Source organism: Nuphar pumila, chromosome 4, assembly GCF_984573655.1.
Source record: "Nuphar pumila chromosome 4, dmNupPumi1.hap1.1, whole genome shotgun sequence".
NCBI classification, from domain to species: Eukaryota; Viridiplantae; Streptophyta; class Magnoliopsida; order Nymphaeales; family Nymphaeaceae; genus Nuphar; species Nuphar pumila.
In genome coordinates, this window is record NC_143252.1 from 96,997,999 (window position 1) to 97,011,292 (window position 13,294).

Consider the following 13,294-nt stretch of genomic DNA (forward strand, 5'->3'; position numbering starts at 1 on the left):
TTCTGATCCCGGACCTTACAAAAGTCAAAATTTCATCTGCAACTCTCAAAATTTCTCTATTTTCAGCTCAGATGTTCAAAATTTTACTCCTGACAGGAGACAGACAGCTCCAAGTCTTGGTTCAAGATTGCATTTCATAAGACATGACATTGCATATCATTGCATGAGCATTTCAAATCATTGCACTGCACAGCATGTCATTTCGAGGTCCAGAACTCTTGATTTAAAAATTTTCAATCCAGATTAGAATTTCAACTCTTTTCAAAATTGATTTCAAAACCCTGGGTCTTCAAAATTATCAATTCTTCCCATTTTACCCCCAGGACTCTGAATTTCAAAATATTTCCTCAGGAAAACAATCTGGATAGTTTTCAATATGGATTTCAGCCACTTTATCTCAGATTTTGCCATTTTGGCAACAATTTCAAATATCTTCTTTTTACAAAATTGCCCTACAAGGGCCAACTCTTTCCAAAAATTCCTGTTTTACCAATTAGTCCAGATTTCATGAAAATTCCAAAAAGAAGTTGTTGTTTTATCCTTATTTCAAGCAATGTGGGACCCACACTGAGGTGGTGTCACACAAGCTTTTCTTTTGAAAATTTGAATTTTGAAAAACCCAAAAATATAGGAGCCTTGTCCCCTGGATTGGTGCCACTTGTCTTTTCTCTCTCCTCCCATTTTCATGCCAAGTGTCAGTGTGGGTCTACCCTAAGAAGCCGCCACATGTCATCCCATTTATCTGACATGTGTCAGCATCCACCATATCCATCCTGCGCCATGTGTCATTCCAAGATTACCAGGAGATGCCAAGTGTCATAGGTTGTCCTGTCTAGAAAAAGTGGAGCTTGTCTCCTCTGAGGTGGCGCCACTTGAAGTGTGTCTCCTGCAGGGGACACGTGTCAACCTCTCCCTCCTTCTAGAAAAGTAGCCTGACACATGTCTCTCCCTACTTTTCTCAAAAAAGTAGGAGACACGTGTCACTCCTAGATTCCTCCAGAAAAGGTAGGCTTGTCTCCTCTGAGGTGGCGCCATTTGGAGTGTGTCTCCTGCAGAGGACACATGTCCATCTCTCATTTCCTCAGAAAAAGCACATGCCATGTGTCATTTCCGAGCCCTCTTCAGAAAAGCTAGAATTCAAAGATTCAAATCTCCTCATAGGTGGCGCAGATCCTGGACTTCTACCTTTCCATGTTGTCTGAGATGGCGCCACATGGCTTGGCCCTCCTTCTCTACCCTCTGCCACGTGTCATTCCCTGTTTTTTTCAGAAAAAGCAGGTGACACATGTCTCCTTCTAACTCCTTCAGAAAAAGTGGAGGACACATGTCTTCTCCCTACTTTTCTCAGAAAAGTAGGAGACACATGTCACTCCTGGCTTTCTTCAGAAAAAGCAAACCATTCAAAATTCAAACAAGGCCTAGGTGGCGCAAATCCTGAGCTCTGATTTTTTTCAGATGGCCTATGAGGGCGCCACATGTCCCTTCTCTCCTTTTCCTCCCTCTTGCCACATGGCATTGTAGGAGCCACCCTGAGGTGGCACCACATGTCCATCCTCCATTCCTCCAGGGCCAACCTCCATTTGAAATTCAAATTCTCCTCTAAGGTGGCACCATTTGAGAAGGCCTCTCCAGACAGCTGACACTTGTCCGCCACATGTCCAGACCTCCCTGCATCAGAAAAAGTAGAAAAACCCCCCCTATGAGGTGGCGCATTTTGCTTCCTCCCTTCATGTTCTCCTGCCACATGACATCGTAGGAACCACTCTAAGAAAATGCCACATGTCAGCCTCTCCTTTCCTGCAGAAAAAGCAAAATTTCAAACATTTGAACTCCCCAGAGGTGGTGCCACATGGCATGCCCCTACTGTTCCAACTTTACACCTCAGAACACCTTTTGAGGTGGCGCCATTCCAGGACTCCACTTGGCTCCATTTTTATTTTTTTTATTTTTAATAAAAGTAGCCCACCATGAGGTGGCGCCACCTGAGGACTCCCTACAAAAGGTGAGTTTGAATTTCAAATTCCAAGAGAGCACCCTCTGAGGTGGCGCCATCTGGGAGCTTCCTGCAGAGAAAATCAAGCTTTGAAAAATTTCAAATCCTACTGAGGTGTCTCACCCACAAAAATCTTATTTTTTATTTTCCAAAAATCAAAATAGCACCCCTGAGATGGCGCCACATGGAGGGCTCAGATTGAGCCTGTTTGAAATTCAAAAGTTTTCAGAAAATCTATAAAAACAAGGCTCCACGCCCAGCATAGGGGAGACCATTTTTGGTGAACTTGAAATTCGACCTAGCCTTCCTAAAAGTCTGATTTTGAACTTTGGAAATCACGCCCCTTTAGCTCATTGGAGAAGGTGGAGTAAAGTTCATGCAGTGGCCAATTCAATTCGAGCATAGGTCGATTTTGGTGAACCATTCAAATCCCGGAGCGAAGGACGAAGGAAGCTCGTGGTAGCCGCCCCTTTCAAGAGCTTCTACGCTGCGTAACGAAGCAAGGTGCACTTCTTTTTCCCTTTGATTTGATTCCATAAATCGATTCGGGAGTCGTTTGAAGAAAGAGCTCATCCAAGAGATGGATTGAGCTATTCTCATAAAACGACATATATAAAAATGTTTAATTAGGCTTCCTTGATGATTTTAACATTCATGTAGTTAGATAGGTTTAATTTTCATTTTATTTCATTCATTTAGCATATTTCATTAATTAATTAGGATTAATTTATCATGTATTTCAATTCTGCTCATTTTCAGTAGGTCTCTGTTTTTGTCAGTCAGTCCACACGTCATTTCATGCATTTATTTTTTATTAAAAATCCCAAAAAAATCCCGGAATGCGCCCTTAGATGTACCTAAAATTGTGCCAAAAATTCGGAGGCAATTGAATTTGTTTACTATGGTAAACATTCAAAATGGTGAGTCGGGTTTTGTTACCCGGGATGCGTTTTGAAAATCATTTGCCGACTTGTAAAATCTAGATATCCCTCATGGGAGATCCTATTTTCGATCCAAAAACTATTCTGAACTTGGGAGAATGTCTAGTTTGTAATAGAAGTTTCTCAGATTTTTCTGATTTTTTTGGTGTCTGACAAAAATCCGAGAGTTCGGGACACGTGTCAGAGCCTGATTTGGGTCTCTGAGATCTTGGATCGACTTAGGGCTATGGTTTCTCTTTGTGGGTGGCTCCAAATCCAAAACTGTAAAAAGTGAAAGTTATTTCCGAGGTGTTCTCTGTTTGCATCTGAAAGCTTGTGATTTTTAGAACAGTGTTGATACTTGCTTCGGATTTTTCTTGTCCATCCCCTGTTTGGTCACATTGGTCTGTTCTGTCAATTTAGGAACACAAAGTTATATTTGTATCCATGTTTCTGTTGATCAAATTCCGAAGTCATGAATATGAAAGTTGTTCATGTAGGTTTCGTAAGTATCTCTGATTAATTTCATAAATTTCCATGGCTGTTTTATATTTTTTTAGCATTTTACATCAGATTAGGGTGATTTTTACCTCTGTCAAAACTAAATCCCTGTTTCTGAACTCACCATGGCTCAAATCCAGAGGCTGTAAAAACCAAAAATGTTCCATTTCGGGTCCTTTAACAGTCTGCAAAATATCAGAAGTTTTCATGGTGTAAATCTTGCATTATCATATTAAGCATTGCATTTGGTTCGGATCCATAGGCAAAATCCACCATTTTAGGACTTTCTTTAAATTTTAGCATTTAAATCATATCATTTCATGATTTTTAGCATTCTAGGCTGTTTAGCAAAGTAAGTAGATGCTTCATACCGAATTTGGTACAATTTGGAATCCATTTGAGGTTCGGATTAGCCATAATACCAAACAGGGTCCCGCAGGACCCGGATCCAAGTGAAAAATAAGCGAAATTCGTTATTTTGGATAAATTGCAAAATGTCAAATTCTGATTTTACAGTCCTAATGTGTTTAGAAGCATGTCATCATGTCTCTTACTGCATTTCATCACCATTTGACTCAATTTGAATTTTGAAATCCCCATTTTACCAAGTTTTCCTTCAAAAAAAATCCTGATTTTAAAGGTGTAACTTTAATTTTAGGGGTATTTTGGTTATTTTGACCCCCAATTCCGAATTTTAAACTGTTTTCCACTGAATTCCCTGCATCTACATCATTTCAAATATCAAGGAAGCATGAGAATAGGGTTTATATCCAATTAAATCCAATAATTTCATAATATTATTGGAAAATCTTGGAAAAACCCACATATTTGAGCTAACCCTATTTCAAGTTTGGCAGGAACATTCAAAAGAAGGAGCTGAAGTCTGCAAATTTCTTTTATTTTCTTTATTTAGTGATGTAATAATGTAAATTTTGGAATAAGATATTTAATTTCCTGCTTAGACTAGGATGCATATCATATAGTTTGAATTTATGCAATATCCTGCTTATATGATTCATGCATTGTTATTTCAAAGGCACTATGGATGTTCACGAATGGCACGTGCACCAACTCTTAGGGAGTTGATGAACTCGGTGGAGTCCATATTTACGGCCCTAGTCGGAATATGGACGAGACCCAGATCCATCATCTTTCTACTAGTCACATTGAGCCTACACTCTTAGGCTATCTTAAAATGCACATCATATTTCCAAAGTTTTCAAAATCATGTGCATTAAATCAAATAAACTCTGAACATATTCATGGCCACAGTCAGAATATGTGAAGGATTTATTTTGACTTAATACACATTTTTTTAACAAATTTCTTAGAAAATCTTTCAAAGTGCATTCATTCATTCATATCATTTGCATCATGAAACCATTGGTTTTCCCATGATTTTCTTAAGAAAACTTCATTCTCAAGAAATCAATTTCTCAAGAAACTCTGAGTATTTTCTAAAATCGGTTTTCCCAAGTCAAGTTTTTCCATAGTTTTCCCTGGAAAATGTTATTTTCTTAAAGAGCTTCAAAGGAGTTTTTCAATATTTCTCCAAGATCAAAAATCGATTTCCAAGTGTTTAAAAAGGTAAAATTCCCAGGATTTCAATTTCCCAAGTTTTGAACTTCTTTCTCCAATAAGTTTTCCTATAAATCTTCCATCATTTTCCTAAGAAAACTCTCAAAGTCCAAGTTTTCCTAAGAAGTGTTTCCCTTTTCAAAGGTTCACCCTTTTCTCAAGAATCACCTCCATTTTCCCAGGATTTTCAACCATTCATGATTTTCTCACAACTTTATGAACTTTCCCGAGATTTCAAATCTTTTTCATCTGAGTTTTCTGAGAAATTGACTTTCAGCTTTTTTCTGAGAGAATCTTTTCAACTCCAAATATTTTCCAAGCATACATCATGTTTTCCCAAGCTGCATTTTCCAAAATCTCATAGCACATGCCTGAATTCTTTGTGCATATAGGGTAGAACACGATTTTGATGATTTAACTAAGTCAAGCACAATTTTGGTCCTTGGTTCGATTACCCCTGTTAAAGGCGGCAGGAACGGTCGAACCTCGTACCGACAGGTCGAGCCCCATCCCATGGATTTTCCCGCAATTTTCAAAACGGAGGCGAGTATTTCAAAACAATTTCCAAAATCCAGTCAAGTTTGAAGCGCGAAATCATTTCCCTCTTTCTCTTTCGCAAGAAAGGGAAGACGGGAAAAATTTCGCGACGATAACAGTATTATATCTTCAATCTTATTTCAATTCATTTAAAGAATGAAATATGTTTTTTAAATATTCGATTTTTCAAAAATTCTTTAATTTATTCATCATTTAGGATATAATTACATCATTCTTTTTCAAAATCTAAGTAATTTTGAGACAATTCTTCAAATATCTTCTTCAATTCTTATTCATAAATTCAAATTCATCTTCATATTCTCAATTCTATTTTACTTAAAAATTCAAAATTCAATATCCCAATTTCAAAGTTTGATTTAACTTTGAAATTTCAAATTCAAAAATTTAATTTCCAACTCAAATCAAATTTCAGAGTTCAATTCAATTTTGAAATTCCAAATTCATTTCCAGGATCAGGATTCAATTTCAAATTTAATTTAATGTTCAAAATCAAATTTCAAAGTTCAATTCAACTTTGAAATTTCCAGATTCATCTCCTGATTTCAAAATTCAAGTTTTATTCTCTATCCTTCCTTTCAAATTTCAAAAGTCGATCTCTCATATCTAATTCCAGGTTTCATCTGGATTTTCGAAATCCAATTCTATCTTCAGAATTCCATGGGGATTTCTCAAATCCAATTCAGATTCATTATGGATTCTCAAATTCAATTCTAGATTTCTCAAAATCCGATTTTCCACTTTTAAATTCAACTTGGATATTTTAAAGATCCAAACCCAAATTCAATTTAGATCTTGAAACCCAAACACATATTCAAAATCCAGACTCCGGATCCAACTTCATTTAGGATTCTAGATTCCGGATTCAACTTCATCTTAGATTCCAGACTTCGTATCCAATTTCATTTAGGATTCCAGATTTCAAATCCAATCCCATCTTAGATTCTAGACTTCGGATCCAATGCCATTTAGGATTCTAGATTTCGGATTCAAATCTATCTTGAAATCCAAATCTAAAAATCCAATCATGTTTTCAAATTTCACTTAGACCCAAGATCTATTCTGATTTCAAAATTCAAATCTAGAATTTCACTCCATTTCTCAAATTCCATCTTGACTTTCGATCCATTTTTTTGAAGTATTTATTCATTTTTTAAATCTCTATTTTTCAAATTTAGGTTCATCTCAATCTTTGATTATTTCAAAACTCAAGATCTATTCTAAATCTTAAGTTAGAAAAATCTAACTTCTCCAAGTTCATCTTCAACTTTCAAAAACCATTTCTTCACAAATATTCTTAAATTCATTGCAAAAATCACTTGGAAAAAAAATCTCAAACTATTTTTTTTAAAAGCATACATTTCCGCATTTGCATTACACAAGCATGATTCTTTGTGCATTTTCTTGACTTAGAATAAATTCTTAGATAATATTTAGGCAAAGCAAAAGGCATAAATTCGATCCTTGGTTTGATTACCCCTAGTAAAGGCGTAAGGAACAGTCGAACCTTGTACCAACGAGCGAATCCCGTCTCTCTCTTTTTCTCGTAAATATTTCAAAATGGAGGCGAGTAAAATTTTCAAAACCTTTTTAAAATGAAGGTCAAGTGAGACCTTTGCAAAAGATTTTCTCTCTCTTTCTTTTCTTTTCTTTTTTCTCTTTTCTCTTCTTTTTTGTCTTTTATTTCCCCTTCAAAAAGAGAAATAGAGGCTAGAAAGAAAAAGAGAAGGAAAAGAGAGAACAAAGAGAAATTTTTTTTGCGATGATCACAGAAGTTGCCACAAGATTTCTATCGTGTGAAGGTTATGGTCAACGCTCTAGGTATGGAGTATAAAAAGATAGATGCTTGTCCAAATCACTGCATGTTGTATTTCAAGGATCAGGAAAACAACATATCATGCCCATTATGTGGGCATCCTCGGTTCAAGCTAAAGACAAGAGGCAATGGTAGCACGAGATCAAAAGAAGTTTCATACAAGTTGCTCTGCTACTTTCCTATCACTCCTAGATTGCAACGATTGTATATGTCTTCAAGGACAGTTAAACACATGAGATGGCATGCAAATAAAGTTTGACATGTTGAAGACAAGATCACGCATCCTGTTGACGTAGAAGCTTGGAAGCACTTTGATCGTACTCATCAAAACTTCGCAATGAAAGTGAGAAATGTTAGACTTTGTCTATGTACAGATGAATTTAATTCATTTGGAGGTAGATCAACTCCATACTCATCCTGGCCAGTATTTGTAACTCCATACAACCTTTTACCAAGCTTGTGTATGAAGCATCCAAATCTTTTCTTGTCTGTATTGACCCCTGGTCCGACTTCATCTGTCCAAAATCTTGATGTATATTTAAGGCCATTGATTAATGAACTAAAAGTATTATGGGATGACGATGTTACCACGTATGATACCCACAAAAACTAAAATTTCAATATAATGGTCGTTGTTCTATGGACAATCAGTGACTTCCCTGCATATGGTATGTTATCTGGTTGGAGCACACATGGGAGGTTGGCATGTGCATACTGCATGGAAGAAAGCTTTACTAGTTTGAGTGTCATCGTCAATTTCTACCCAGCGACCATCTGTTTCGACGACAAAATAATGTGTTTCGAGCAGGCACAACTAAAATGGAAGGTCCACCCACAAGATTGTCTAGCATAGATATTTTAAGAAGATTGTGATACTTTCTAGATGTATTAACAGATGCCCGTAGTCCGACACCCTTCCTTGGATTTGGGAAGGATCATAATTGGACAAAGAAATCTATTTTTTGGGAACTACCATATTGGCCGACCCTATTGATACGACATAATTTGAATGTGATGCATGTGGAGAAAAATGTGTTTGATAATATGTTCAATACAGTAATGAATGTTAAAGGGAAAACGAAGGATAATCCGAAGGCCCGTATAGATTTAAAAGTAATATGTAAAAGACCAGAATTGGAACTCAAAGAGTATAATGGCAAAGTACTGAAACCAAAGGCAAGGTACGTGCTTGGACCTGATCAAATAAAGCACGTATGTCAATGGTTGAGACAGTTGAGATTTCCAGATGGATATGTCTCTAACATTGCTCGGGCTGTGAAGATTGACAATGGACAATTATATGGGTTGAAGAGCCATGATTTTCATATCTTTATGCAACGATTGATACCCCTAGCATTCCATGATATGTTAGAAAAACCTATATGGGGGGTATTGTCTGAGTTGAGTGGATTTTTTAGAATATTGTGTGCATCGGAAGTCATAGTATCTGATGTAAAGAATCTCGAGGACTCTGTCATCACTACTATTTGTCTGCTAGAAAAGATTTTTCTGTCAGCATTTTTCGATGTTATGGAACATTTGATCATATATTTGTCATATAGACTAAGGGTTGGTGGTCCTATGCAATATCGATGGATGTACCCATTTGAAAGGCATATGTTTTCTTATATTTGTCTCTTCAATGATAGATATTTTAAATTTGAAATGTATATTTTTGACAGGTGCATGTTTGACCTCAATAAAAAAGGTTCGTAATAAAGCAAGAGTAGAAGGCTCTATTTGTGAGGTGTACACCTTAGAAGAGATTTCAAATTTCTCATCTATGTACTTTGAACCTCACATTCCAACACGTTACACATGCTCACATCGTAACGATGAGAGAACAAGTAATTGTAGCTGACAAACTGTCGATATTTCAACCACTTGAGCATGCATTTGGTAGTTGCCGATCAAGACTCTTGGCAGATTGAGAGCAAGACACAATATACATCTATATTCTTTTTAAATGCTCAGCGATCGACCCATATATCGAGTAAGTATATGTAGACGCAACACAATTCTAAATCCTTTTATGTTCTATACGTGCATACATGGTTTGGTAATATAAGTATTTGTGGTTTGCAGACGATTTAATCTGGAGTTACGAAGAGAAGTTTCACATCCCACTGATGTAAAAGTACAAAAAGAACGTGAAACTAAGTTTGTGGAGTGGTTAAAAGAGTTGGTAAGGACGCTCACATAAATTATATACTTGTAAACAACACTAAGTTACTTAATTGGTCGTGATCACAATAATTGTTTATGTTTGTAGGTCCGCCATGGTGATGTTAAAGATCAAGAAATATGTGATTTACAAAATGGTCTGAGCAAAGTTGTGCAATGTTACAATGGGTACATCGTAAATGGTTATCGATTCTATACAAAAGACTACGGTATAAACAAATCAATGATGAATAGTGGCATGTGTGTCAAGGGTAATATGATCATCGTAAAATTTTTTCCTCTTTCGTTGTTTCTCTCTCTTCCTTCTCTTTTCCTTTTCCAGCTTCTATTTTCCTCCTTTTTGAAGGGAGTGAAATAAAAGAAAGAAAAGAGAGAGAGAAGAGAAAAGAAAGAAAGAAAGAGAGAAGAGGAACTCTTTTGCACGGTCTCACTTGACCTTGATTTGAAAATATTTAGAAAATTACTCGCCTCCGTTTTGAAAATTTGCGGGAAAAAGATGGAGAGACGGGATTCGCTCGTCGGTACGAGGTTCGACCGTTCCTGGCGCCTTTACCAGGGGTAATCAAACCAAGGATCAAATCTATGCCTTTTGCTTTGCCTAAATATTATCTAAGAATTTATCCTAAAGATCTAAATGCACAAAGAATCATGCTTGTGCAATGCAAGGATGTATGCTCTTTTGAAAAGAATGATTTGAAAATTTCCAAGTGCTTCTGAGATGAGTTTGATAAGGGAGTGAAGAAATGATTCAATCTAACTTTAGAAGGGGAGTTTTAAGTCTTTGAAGTAAACCAGAGTTGGGAGAATAAATCTTTGACTTTGAGAAAGAATGATTTAAAGCTTTGAAATGAAAGGAAATGAAGTTTCAAAGTCGGAAATGAACTTTGAATTTGAACTTGAACTTGAATTTAGGAAAGGAAATGAATACTTGAGATGGAATTGAATTTAGATTTTGAAATTGGAAATCTTAAATTTAGAATGGATCTGAGAAATCTAAATGGTGTAGAAATGAATTTAAGAAATCCAGATATGATCTGTAAGTGAATTTAGATTTGAAATCTGAAAATGAAATGGAATTGGATCTTAAAATGGATTTAAGATCTGAGATCTAAGATCCAATGTAGAGTTGGATTCTGGATCCTAAGATGGATTTGGATATGAAGTCTGAGATCCAATGTAGAATTGGGTTCTGGATCCTAAGATGGATTTGGATCTGAAGTCTGAGATCCAAGGTGAAATTGGTTCTGGATCCTAAAATGGAAAATTGGGTCTGAAGTCTAAGATCCAAAGTGAAATTGGTTCTGGATCCTATAACGAAATTGGATCTGAAGTCTAAGATCCAAAGTGAAATTGGTTCTGGATCCTATAAGGAAATTGGATCTGAAAAAAAAGTGGAATTGGAGTTTGGATCCTAAAGAGGAATTGGAGTTAAATTCAGAAGATGAATCAAGAATTTCTAAGTCTGATTTGAATTTGGGAAAAGGAATTTTTAGAAATTGAATCTTGAATATACAGATGAATTTCAAAGTTAAATTGTACTTTGAATTTGAGATAGAATTTGGAATTTGAAATACAAGATGATTCTGAAGTTTCAAAGTCAAATGGGACCTTGAAATTGAATTCTTGAATCTTTTGAGAATTTTGAATTTATGAATAGGTTTTGATCTGAGAAATGAAGGAAAGAAATACTTGGATTTATGAAAAAGAAATTTTAAAAATATGATACAATTCTATCCTAAATGATAAATGAATTTAACTTTTTGAAATTGGATTTTGAAAAGCTATTCCATTCTTTAAATGAATTAAAATAAGATTGAAGATATAATACATCCTTGACTATGGTCATTGGATGTATTATATAATAATCTATATTTAAATTCAAGAGAAGAATAAAATACATTTGGTGCTTTTATAGAATTTAAAATGAAATTAACTCTCAATATACCCTGACTATGGCCATTGGTATATATTTTGAGTTAAATTTAAGTTAAATTCTAATAAAAGATGAAATATTTGAAAATATGATGATTTTTGAAAAGGATCCAGTGTGGATCCAATGTTATTTTATAAAAGATAAAAATCCTAAGTCTTGTTTACATCCCGACTATGGCCGTTGGTGTAAATCATCAACTTAGGGTTAATTACCTCTTATGAAACGGTGCACGTGTCATTCGTGTTTCACCATTGTGAGATTTTGGAAAATAAAGGGGAAAAGCATGAAAACAAACAATTCATGATTTTTACCATGCTCATACATTCTAATCTATGCTTTTGAAAAGGTAAAATTATCTTTAATATCTTAACTATTATAACCCTAGAATTGAAAATGATATGATAGAATCCTAATCTAAGAGGGAATTTCAATAAATTCTAGATATTTCTGCAAAACAGATTTAGTATATGGCAAGATTTGCAAAAAGATGATAGACAATATTAAACCGAATCTAAGGTGTTATACTCATATGGAAAATATACATAGAATCTAAGGTGATACTTACCTCAACCGATGGAGCATACTTGTGGAAGATAGGTAATGTTGCAGCTCAGTTGATCAGGGCCCTACCCAAAAAGTGACAGAAGGTGTTGAAGTTGAAGCATGCTCAAGCTTACCTGTTTCTATCATATTTATCTGTAAAACTCTCTTTCTGTTTCACATCAGACCCTTCAATCAGACCAATTATGGAACAGTTAACTGATGAATGATCATAGTTCTTGCATTCTTATTATTCATCATAGATCACAAAGGAAGCAACAAATACTGCAGACAGACTTTTTCTTAGGCTTTTGAGGTTCGATCCACTTGTGGAAGCTCCCAGGCTTTCCCACTTTGCAGAGGATATGTTGGTCCTTACGCTGTCAGAATGTTCTGAAGACGATGGTCAACCATACTTTATGAAAATATATGTTCCAATTGGCTCTCTTTGAGGAAGAGCATCCTGGCCCATCTCTGTGCCTCTGACTTCCACACGCTTAGGTCCTCATCACCAAGTGTAACAAAACTTCCAGCTCAACTCCATTGTCAAATATGTGATATGGGATGGACAACAATGAAACCAAACTGCACCACTTTCAGTGAATTAAAAACAACTTGTCGACTGTGTGCTAGTCTCCCATCAGTCAATGCTTCATGTGCAACTAGCTGAATTTCGGGTCCAGTCTCGGTGTTAGGAGGCAATAATGTAATCACCCTCCAAGTGTAACTCCATAAGAATTCAACATCCGAACCAACCAGGGCATCTTCTGAACAATCTTCAAGAATATATTACAAGCCATATCATGAACTCCAGGATATATTCAACAATTTATTCACAACAGTCCTAAGAAATTTCTAGTGAGCCCACAAAAACCTGGGATACTGTCCAATAAACAAGCCTATGGATTGGTTCCGGTCAGCTAATCTCATAACACAGGCACAACAATTTTAACATCTGGGATAGATAATGTCATTTGGGGAAAGCAAAACGCAGCCAAGTACTGCTGTGTAGCTGGTGTGTGATAGGTATAGGGTGTTGGGCAGCTGTAGGTATTGCCATAGATGTTGCGGCAGATGGCTACGGAAACAGAAGATTTAATGTCTGAAATAACCCAGCTTATGTTGACAGTCAAACCAAATAACACAGGAAATTTTGCAGATTTTACGGCATGTCAGGAACAAATCAGAGAGCTTTTCCTTTTACAAACAGGAACAGGCTAATGGCCCCCTAGACAGCCGAACCAAATAACCTATGTAAAGTATATCTTAATATG